Source organism: Myotis daubentonii, chromosome 16 (assembly GCF_963259705.1).
Source record: "Myotis daubentonii chromosome 16, mMyoDau2.1, whole genome shotgun sequence".
Taxonomy (NCBI): Eukaryota; Metazoa; Chordata; class Mammalia; order Chiroptera; family Vespertilionidae; genus Myotis; species Myotis daubentonii.
In genome coordinates this window covers 16,306,566-16,317,948 of record NC_081855.1, presented here as the reverse complement: position 1 = coordinate 16,317,948, position 11,383 = coordinate 16,306,566, and positions in this window count along the sequence as shown.

The window sequence follows — 11,383 nt, the reverse complement described above, 5'->3', positions numbered from 1 at the left end:
CATAGTAATAGTAGCGAGTGGGTATTTAAACAGGAATTGTTGGCGAATGCAGCTGGAAGTTATGTTGTAGTGCAAAATTGCGAAGCCTTCAATCAAAACCAACGTTTCATGACATCTGTCATTTGTTTTGACGCAGCTTTCAACTTTTAGGTTAATCTAATTATTACCAATTATAACTATTTTTTCTAATTTCATCTGCTGATTGAAATCATTTGTTTTATTTCAGTTGAATATCAACCCATTGTAAAAGTAAGATGAAAAAAAGAGAGTTTTCAAGCAGAGATCGAGTTGCGATTGTCCAGTTCTTGATGCATCAAAAGAAAAAGGAAAAGTTGCAGAAAGGCACAATTACGTTAGCTGCAAAACAATTTAAGTGCAACAGAATGACCACATCAGGAATTTGGAAACGTGCTTCCGAAAATAATTGTCAAGGAGAATGTTATGCCAATGTTGATTCTTTGAAAAAAAACAAAACTGTGGACTTAAATGCAAAGATGATGGAGAAAAACTTGAAAAACGTAGACATATTCCTCTTAGCAGAAGAGGCACCATATTAGCCTTTGATAATATTTTTCCCGAAATTCTGGATAATACGTTTCTGTCACTTCAACAAGTTATGCTGGAAGCAATGAAGAACGGTGGCTCCAATAACTTTAAGCTCACGCATACAGGGAGAGCAAAGCCTCGCAGCCAGCGGATCCTACCTACAAGTTTAAAATGCAGTAACGAAATTATAGAAAAATCCAGAAACTATCTGAACACTCAAAATAAAAATTAGGACTACTATTTTTAATTTATTATTTAATTTAATCTAGTTTTATGATAATAAATGTTGCGTTCTATATTTACTTTCTTTTGCTACTATGATTATGGGACAAATTACATTCATCAGCTGCTACTATTATTATGGGACAGAGGGAGTAACACTTAGCTTAAAGCACAAACACATTGTGCAGCTATGCAAAAATGTTCTCTTTCTTTATATCCTTATTCTGTCGGCTTTTATTCTACTTAAACTTTTTTTTTACTTTTAAAATATTTTTGTTAAAAATGAAGACACAAACACATACATTAGTTTAGACCCATAAAGGGTCAGGATCATCAGTATCAGTGTCTTCCATCCACATCGGACCCTCCCTGAAGGTCTCCAGGGACCATGTGTGGAGTCCTCATCTCTATGACAACAATGCCTTCCCTGGGAGACCCCGGAAGGACCCCCTGCAGCCCTTCTTGAGGTATCACCCTTCTCAGAAATGTGTCTATAGTGGTTTGCTTGGCTCGTTTCCTTTTTTTCCATCATGGATTTGCTTATAAGCAGATAATACACCGTGAACAGGCCTCTCTATTAATTGAAACCATACGATGTTGGGGGTCCATGTTTTCAAACTTTTCACGGAGCTTGTTGAAGTCTGCAGAACCCCTGCTGACGCGTCGCTGTGTCACCTTAAGGGACCACTGTTGTGCATGTGGTCTCTCCTTCAGCAAAATGTAGTTCTGTGGCACACCGCTACGCTTCAGGATGGCTCGAGTATTGTATTGCATTGTGTTGTATTGTATTGCATTGCGTTGCGTTGCGTTGCGTTGCGTTGCGTTGCGTTGCGTTGCGTTGCGTTGCGTTGCGTTGCGTTGCGTTGCATTGCATTGCATTGCATTGCATTGCATTGCATTGCATTGCATTGCATTGCATTGCATTGCATTGCATTGTATTGTATTGTATTGTATTGTATTGTATTGTATTGTATTGTATTGTATTGTATCGTATTGTGTTAGTTCTGTAAGAAGCAGCTAACAAGTTCCAATATGGATTTTCCTAGTGGGGTGCTTCTCCTGGGAGATTTTCTTCCAAGCAGTGAAGGCTCTAAGCCTTTTCTATCTTGCAGCTCCGTGACCCCCATGGCTGTGGTGGGAGGGAGAAAAGAGAGAAAGAGGGGAAAAGGCCGCTCTGCTGTGAACAAACTCAGCATCGCTCTTGTGCCCTGGCCTTTGGGGGGAACAGCCACGTGCCAGGGGCTGGCGATGTGGGTCAGCTGTGTCCCCGGACGAGGAAACTGGTTTGACGAGAGTCACACCAGCGTGTGCTGTGCTCCTGAGAATCAGAAGGATGTTGGGAAGGAAGCTGAAGGCAGAGCTTCAGAAAGAAACTAAACAAAGAAAAAAGAAAAACAACAACAACAAACAGGCCAACCACGAGCTCACGTCTGAAAAGTCTTAATGGAAACATTATCAAATTTAATTTAGCATAATATTAAAAAAAGAATCCACCAGAACCATCGGTACAAAAATGGTTTAATATTAGGCAATCTCTTAATACAATTAAATTTATCAATGTCTCAAGAGAAAAGGCTTATTATCGTTGCAATAAATGCCAACATGTCATTGAAAAATACAACATCCATCCTGATTAAAAAACAAACTATTAGTATACAAAGACACTTTATGAACATGATAAAAAAAAATCTGAAACCCTACAGATAACATTAAAATGTAATTTAAAGATGTTATTGTTAAAGTTAGGGACATAGGCTTTCTTCTGTCACTACAATCAGTCAACATTATTTTGAATACTCTAGCTGCTGCAAAAAGGCAATAAAATTAAGTTTTCTTTTTTTACATGGCAGATGCTGTGATCATGTACTGTGAAAATCCAAGAATGGTTAATTAATGAAAACCGATTAGAATTTAATGTAATACTATACAATTTATAAAGGGTGAGGTTGATTTACATGCATGGACATGGAGAGATGTCTGTAATAAACAGCTATGTGACAGAAGCAAGATGCAGAACGCTATGTATGGTGTGACCTAGTCAGTGTGTGCGTGTGAGTGTGTGTGTGTGTGTGTGTGTGTGTGTGTGTGTGTGTGTGTGTGTGTGATTAAGTATAGAGAAGCATTAGAAGGATATAGCCCTACCTCTGGGGAAGGACGTGGCATCGGTGGGGGTGATGATGGCTCTTTTACTTTTTACTCTCTTTATTTCTGTATTGTTTATTTTTTTTATGATTACATGTGGCTACAGTTGGCATCCTTGTCTTGTACTGGATCTTAGAGGAAAAGCTTTCAGTTTTCCTCAGGGATTATGTTAGCTATGGACTTTTAAAAAATATATATTTTTTATTGATTTCAGAGAGGAAGGGAGAGAGAGAGAGAGTGAGACAGAAACATCAGTGATGAGATAGAGTCATTGATTGGCTGCCTCCTGCACATCCCACACTGGGGATCAAACCTGCAACCCAGGCATATGGCTTGACCGGGTATAGAACTGGTTCATAGATCCATGCTCATCCACTGAGCCACAGCGGCTGGGCCAGCTATGGACTTTTTATAAATTGTCTTTATTGTGTTGAGGAAATTTTTATATCTATTTTATTGAGAGTGTTTATCATGAATGCATGTTGAGTTTTCTCAAAATTTTTCCTCTATTGAGATAATCCTATGGTTTTAATCTTTTATTCTGTTAATATGGTGTATCACTTTGATTAATGTTTGTATGTTAAGCCAACTTTGCATCCCAGGAATAAATCCCACTTGGTCATAGTGTATACACTTCTTGATGAATTGTTGTAATCAGTTTGCTTGTATTTTATTGAGGATTTTGGCATCTATTTGCATAGTAGACATTAGCCCATGACAGTTTTCTTTTCAGTCTTTGACTTTGGTATCAGGGTGATGCTTGCTTCATGAAATGAGTTTGGAAGTGTTCCCTCTTATTCTATTTTTTAGAGGAGTTTGAGAAAGATTGGTATTAATTCTTTGAATGTTTGGTAGAATTCAGCTGTGAAGCCATTTGGTCCCGGGCTTTCCTTTGTTGCTGGTTTTTAGATTACTTTACTCTCCATACTTGTTAACAATCTGCTCACGTTTTCTATTTCTTCTTGAGTCAGTCTGGTAGGTTGTATGTTTCTAGGAATTTACCTATTTCTTCTAAGTTATCCAATTTATTTACATGTAATTGTTCATAATAGTCCCTTATAATTCATTTTATTTCGGAGGCATCTGTTGTAATGTCTCCTCCTTCTTTTCTGAATTTTCTCTCATTATTCTTGGTTAGTCTAGCTAAGAGTTTGTTGATTTTATTTTTTCAAAAACCCAATTCTTAGTTTTATTGACTTTTCTTTTGTTTTCCTGTTCTCTATTTGATTTATTTCAGCTCTGGCTTTTATTATTTCCTTCCTTCTGCTAACTATGGTTTAGTTTTTTTCTTCTATTTTTTAGTTCCTTGAGGTATAAAGTTAGGTTGCTTATTTGAGATCTTTCTTCTTTATTAATGTTGGTATTTACTGCTACAAACTCCCCTCTTGGTACAGCTTTTGCTGCATCCCATAAGTTATGTTCTTGTTTTCATTTGTCTTGAGATTTGTTTGGTTTCCTTCTGATTTGATTCTTTAACACAGCGATTGTTCAAGACGATATGAATTTAAATTACAGGTAAATTAGAGTTAAATGGAAAAATATATTATGTAGCAGGATATCCAATGGAAATTACACTATTGTTTTTCCAGTGAAATTGACACTATCCCACCCCCTTGTGAGAGAAAGGAATGCCAGAATACAGCCTTGATGCAGTGTGGTACGTCCTTCACATTTGAGTCTCTGAAGATTATACTTTGCAAGTATGTAGCCTGACTGAGAGCATATGGAATATTCATTTCTCTGCATCGTCACCAACACCATATATTACTACTCTTTAAATTGTTTGCCAGTCTGATAGGTGAAAATGACACTTAATTGTTGTTTTAAATTAATTTTCCTAATTATTAGTGAAATGAAGCATCTTTTCATATACGTAGCCATTTCTCCCTCTGCGTGTTTCTTGTTCATATTTGATGCACATTAAAAGTGAGTTGTTTGTATTTTCTTTACTGATTTCCAGGAGGTGTTTATGTTTCCTGGGTAGTAATCTCACACTTTCGGTGCTCTCTTATACCCATCCTCATATTTTTGAATGTGTTGGACCCACATTAGATGCAACAAGAGGCAGGGAAGACAACCAACGCAAGCTGACCAAGAGTAAGTAACCCAAGCCAACTCACCCAATCCTGGGAGAATGAGCATAAAAGCAGAGATGGCACCAAACAGAAGAGGGGGAGGCAACTTTGGTCGTTTTACCCTGTGCCCATATCACAGGAAGCAGGTCTGCTTTTATGCTCATTCTCCCAGGAGAGCAGACTCTTTTATTAACAACCCGAGCCCACACTTTGTGAGTTCATTCTTTGACATTGCACAGGCTCTTACCAAACTGCTCTCAGCTCTTGCTTGCCTCATCTGCATGTGGTTTCGGGTATCAGTGACATGAGGAGGGGTCTTGTGATGGAGCCGGTCTGGAGTAGTGCTTGCACAGTCCTATGTGCTTGAATAATTGTGTTCTTGGCTCAACCACTTGGTTACAAAAGCATCAGCATTCTGAAACCTCCTACTTAATTTGTTTGTTTCTCCCAGTGTCTCCTCTAAATCCATTGACGTCAGTTATTTTATTTCCAACTAAACCCACTACACTTCCCTGCTCGCATACAGTAGTTTCCTTGACGATCACTACTGCCCAACATATGTATGTAAATATTTCCTTCCAGTCTATCAGTTGTCTTTTTCTTTGTTTGTGTTTTCTTAGACATTTAAAATATTGATCTAGCCAAATCTGCTTATCTTTTTATTTGGGGGAGCTCTGTGTTTTGTTTAAAAGTATTTCACACACAAAATTATAAATGTATTGCAACCCATTTACTTTTAGAATTATGGTATTGATTTTTTTTGTTTAATTATGACAAAATACACATAACCTAAAATTTACCACCTTAACCATTTTAAGTGTACTGTTCAGTATTGTTACGCATATTTATATTGTTATGCAACCAATTTCCAGAACATTAGCATTTTGCAAAACTGCAACTCAATATGTATTACTCAACAACTTCCCATTCCCCTCCCTCCCTACCCCCTGGCAGCCACTATTCTGATTTCTGATTCTAGGAATTGACTACTAGGTACCTCATGTAAGTGGAATCACATGATATTTGTCCTTTTGTGGATGGCTTATTGCACTTAACTCCCTCAAAGTGTATCCATGTTGGAATGTCTGACAGGATTTGCTTCCTTTTTTAAGGCTAAATAACATTCAATTGTATGTATGTACCGCATTTTGTTTATCCATGTATCTGTGGATGGACACTTGTTGCATTTACCTTTTGCCTATTGTGAATAATGCCGTTATGAACATGGTTGTGCAGATATCTCTTTTGAGAAGCTGCTTTTGCTTTAAATTCATTTGGGTATATATTCAGAAGTAGAATTGCTGGATCATGTGATCATTCTATTTTCAATGTTTTGAGGAACCACCATACTGTTTTCCGTAGTGGCTGCACCATTTTTCATTCCCACCAGCACTGCACAAGGATTCCAATTTCTTCACATCCTCACCACCTTTGTTAATTTTTTTTTTTAATGGTAGCCATCCTGATGGGTAGGAGGTAATATCTCATTATGAAGTTATATTGTTTCGATTAGGAGGGAATTAAGTAAATACATTCTCATTATACATTATTCAAACAATAAAGATACAGCGGAGGCTTGTTTATCCACCATCCAGTCCTGTTTCCTAGAGGTGAGTGTGCATTCAACAAATACTTAGGTGAATACCCGAGGTGGGCCTGACACTCTCCTAGGCTGGACACAGCAGTGAACAAAATAAGCTCACCACTCAGACAGTGGCTGAGGGAGGAAATAGGAACTGCATTCTGATGACTCCATCTGGGGATGTTGTCTTCAGTGCACTGCCCTCACTACCGCCATAAGTGACCATGGGGAGGTAGGGGTGGAAAATTGGGACAAAGGAGTCAGTAATGCCCAAAGACCCAGGCACCTCCCATAAAACCTCTTCAGCAGGTCCTCCGGGACCTCTGGGCACAGAACCAAGGTCTATGAGCTTTTCAAGAGCTTACAACAGGGTCTGAAGCCTGGAAATGATTACTGGCTCTAAAAGAAAAAAAGGAAACCACAAAAGAAAAAATAATTTATTATTTAAATGCAAACAAAGGTAATATTCCAACTTCATAAGTTGTTAACTTTAGCATTCACACAGCATTTCACTCATTTCAAAGTAATCTGTGGACTTGATTTTTCTCACTTCTCAAAAATTCCCAATTATGCACAGACTTTTTTGGGGGAAAATATCGAAGCAAATTGCAAATGAAATGAGTTACTCAGAGACAAATAATTTCAAAAACAAATTTATAAAAATGCTTTCAGTGTCCGCCTAATTGTATTTAGTGTTGATGAAATTATGTTATTATCATTTTTTTCCTCCAAATTATATACTTAGAATGCATTTTCGTCTGTTTGCTGAGACCGTTTTAGGGCTTAAGATAATCCCATTCACCTTGGCCAGTGTGGCTCAGTTGGTTGGGTGCCGTCTTGTGCACCACAAGGTTGCCGGTTTGATTCCGGGTAAGGGTACACGACCAGAGTTGCAGTCAATATCCCGGTAGGGGGCGTGCAGGAGGCAGCCCCATGTTTTTCTCTCTCCCTCTCCCTTCCTCTCTCTATAAAAATCAATAAAAAGCACCCTCCATGAAATATTTTTAAATAAAATAAGTCACAAGACAAAAAAATCAGTAAAAAGAATTACCCCTTTCTTCTGACCTTGATGTTCTCGGAGTGTGGCCCTCTCTTGGCATCAGTCCGTTTCTGGGAGCTCCTGCCGGTGACCTCATCACATAGAAGAGACCTAAACGAGCAGGAACAATCTTCTCGTTATTCCATTCGCTTTATTACTCTCCTTGCCTGGGGCTCCTTCAACAACGACACTTTTTTTTAAGACCTCAAACAGGTATTCCAGTAGCCATACTTCTCAGTCTTCAAACGCCAAACTTGAGATTTTTAAAGATAAAATGTGGCCCTCGAGTACCAAAATCGAGAGTGAAACTGTAATGCACTCCTGGGAATGATAAAGAACAAATTAGGATAATGGTTCCTACCTCTTGGTGGTGGTCGGGAGAGGATTACTATATATTGGTGAGGAGCAATATTTGAGATTGGGCAGCGGGGACACAAGCGTTCAGTAGATTATTCCGTGTGCTTTCTGCTGGGTCAGGCATACTGATTAAGGAATTGGAACGCAAATCCTCAAGGTGTTTGCCATTCTCACTTGTCGATTTTCCTCCAAAGCTCTTTTCAGTCAGTGGCTTTCCTCTTCTCCTGGGAACCTCTGCCAACGTCCTCCCCCACCTCCTCGTTCCTTGAAACTTGATTGACATTCCACCCTCTAAACTTGACATGCGTTTTTGCTAACAGCTCTCTCTTGTTGGGTGTTCCCCGTTATGTCTCTTTATCTCCTTGGAAACTGGGTAGCCTTAAAATATCCCAATGTCTCTTATTGGCCGCCTCTTCGTCTACTGCACGGAACCACAGAACTTTAGAGCTAGAACAGCTTGGGGTCACCTCTTCCAGACTTCTCGTCGTATATAGAAAAAAGGGGAGACGAAGCTCTCATTTCATCCTCAGCGGCTGCAAAGCCAGGATCCCAAACGAGACTGCCTTCGGGTTCCCCACAAGATGACAAGCCAGGAGAGGCTCTTTGCTCCTGTCCCCGGAGATGCTGGCGAGTTGGGAGGGAGGCTGATGGATCCTTGAACCGAGCGCAGGAACTCCTAGGGAGGCACATGTGTTTGGATGTCTCTCTCTGTGAAACGCAGTCGAGAGCAGAGACCAAGGCCAGAGACCAAGACCCGCGGTCAGACGCTGCCAATTCTCTCTTGCACATTGTTCTGGGAAGATCGCTGCCCCTACCCTATTGCCATGTGTGGCAAGAAAACAGTATTGGCCCAGTGCCAACTTAATGCCAGCCCAGGGCGGTGGGGTTAGAGGAGACAGCGCTGAAGCAGACACAGGCGCTCAGAGGGAGGCGGCCCCTAGAAAAAAGCAATGTCTGAGGAGGAGGCTCCAGATGATTTAGGGAGAGAGTACGGCCTGGTTGGGAGAGGCAAAGGGGGAGGTGGTTGCTCACAGACAGCAACACCACAGGCTCTCTGACTGCTCCAGCACACATTCCAGCCAAGGTAGCTGGTGGCTTAAGGACACATGAGCTCCTGAGAAAAAAGACAGCCAAGCCTCGGTTCTCAAACATCTCCCATCTGGAGCAATTCGGTTGCGGTTGGAGAGGGGTCTCAGTTGTCCAACAAAACTTTGGTTCTCAGCCTGACAAGTCTTTCATGCCAATACCTGTATGACCATCAGTCACACACGTCTCTCAGGCGACAAACAAAGGAGAGAATGCGGGAGTGGGAGTCAGTTTACCGCTAAACCTCGCATTGTTAACATCTCAGGAGATTGTGCTGTGAATACTTTCATTTTGTTTATTTGTTTTTGCTTTTGAGGGTCTGGAATGGATTCATTCCATTTACATGGATTTCTTTATATAGGTCTCGTACAGTTTTTGTTAAATTTATTCCTAGGCATTTTATTATTATTTATTTTTGTTGTTGTTGTTGTTGAAAAAGACAATTCTAAAACCTTCCAGAGAAAAAGCAGATCACCTACAAGTAACAAGAAATATGTTGATATCAGACTTCTCAACATGAAACTGGATGCAATATAACAATGGAATAGTATTTTCAAAAGACTTAAGGGCAAAGACTTTTCAAATTCTAGAACTTTTAATGCATCTTAACTACTATTAAATTGTGATCATGAATTAAAAATATTGTTAGGCACATAAATTCTCAAAAAGTTTATCATATCTGGATCTTCTTTGAAACCATTTAACAAATTATTTTTTTAGTGGTTGACCTTTGGCATTACAATTAGCACTTTAATTTAAAACAATCTGGTTTGGGTAGATATTAACTCAATTTCAATAGTCCACAAAACTTTGCTCCAATACACCTCCATTCTCTTCCTCCTCCTTTGTGCTATTATTGTCATACAAATTATATCTTGATATAGTATAAGCCCTCTGCTAGCCTTTTTAAAAGTTCTTATTATAATACAGTTTTATAATTATTGCTTTATGCAGTTGTTATTAAATCAGATAGGAGAAAAAAGAATTATAACGAAAATATATTTATACTGTCTTTTATATTTACTTATATAGTTATCTATACTAGTGTTCTTTATTTCTTCATGTGAATTCTAGTTACTGTCTAATTCTTTGTATTTCAGCCTGAAGAACTCCCTTTAGTATTTCTGGGCAGGTCTGCTAGTGGCCAGTTCTCTGTTTTTGTTTATCTAGACATATCTTAATTTCACCTTCATTTTTGAAGGAGAGTTTTGCTAGGTATAGAGTTCTTGATTGATAGTCTGTGTCTTTCAACACTTTGAAGGTGTCATTTCACTGTCTTCTGTCTTTATCATTTCTGCTAAGAAGTCAGCTGTTAATCTTACTGAGGCACCTGGAACATGATAAATGGGTTTCCTCCTGTAGCTTTCAAGATTTTCTCTCTCTGTCTTTGACTTTTACCACTTGGACTATGATGTTATTTTGAATTATTCTATTTGGAGTTTGTTAAGTTTCCTGGATGAATATACTGTTTTCATCAAATTTGGGATGTTTTTAGTCAAAATTTCTTCCAATATTATTTGTTCTCTCTAATTTTTTCTTTTCCTTCTGAGGCTCCTATTAGGTGAATATTGGTATGCTTTAAATTATTCTATAGGTCTCTGAGGCTCTGTTCTTCTTTTTATTTTAAATATATATTTTATTGATTTTTTTACAGAGAGGAAGGGAGAGGGATAGAGAGTTTGAAACATTGATGAGAGAGAAACATCGATCAACTGCCTCCCGCACCCCCCCCCCCCCCACTGGGGATGTGCCCACAACCAAGGTACATGCCCTTGACCGGAATCGAACCTGGGACCCTTCAGTCCGCAGGCCGACGCGCTGTCCACTGAGCCAAACCGGTTAGGGCCTGTTCTTTTTTTAAAATTCTTTTCCTGAGAGTTGATAATCTCTATTAACCTATCTTCAAGTTTGTTGATTCTTTCTTCTGATAGTCTAAATTTGTTATTGAGTAAGGTTTTCATTTTAGCAGTTGTACTCTTCAATTCTAGAATTTCTATTTGATTGCTTTTTGTAATTTCTATTGTTTGTTAATGTTTTCTACTTGGTGAGATACTATTATCATAATTTCCTTTTATTTTTTAGACATGGTATCCTTTAGTTTTTAAAAAATTTCTACTAGCTAATTTAAAGTCTTTGTCTATTAACTTAAACATCCTTGTCTCCTCAGAAATATTTTCTGTTGGTTATTCATTTTACAGGGTATCTCACAAACTTTTCTGTTTCTTTCCATATCTTTTAAATTTTGTCAAAATTACACATTTAACATAATATATTGTAACAACTTGAAATCAGATTCTCTTTCCTCAGATTTGTCATTGTTGTTGTTTTTGTTCT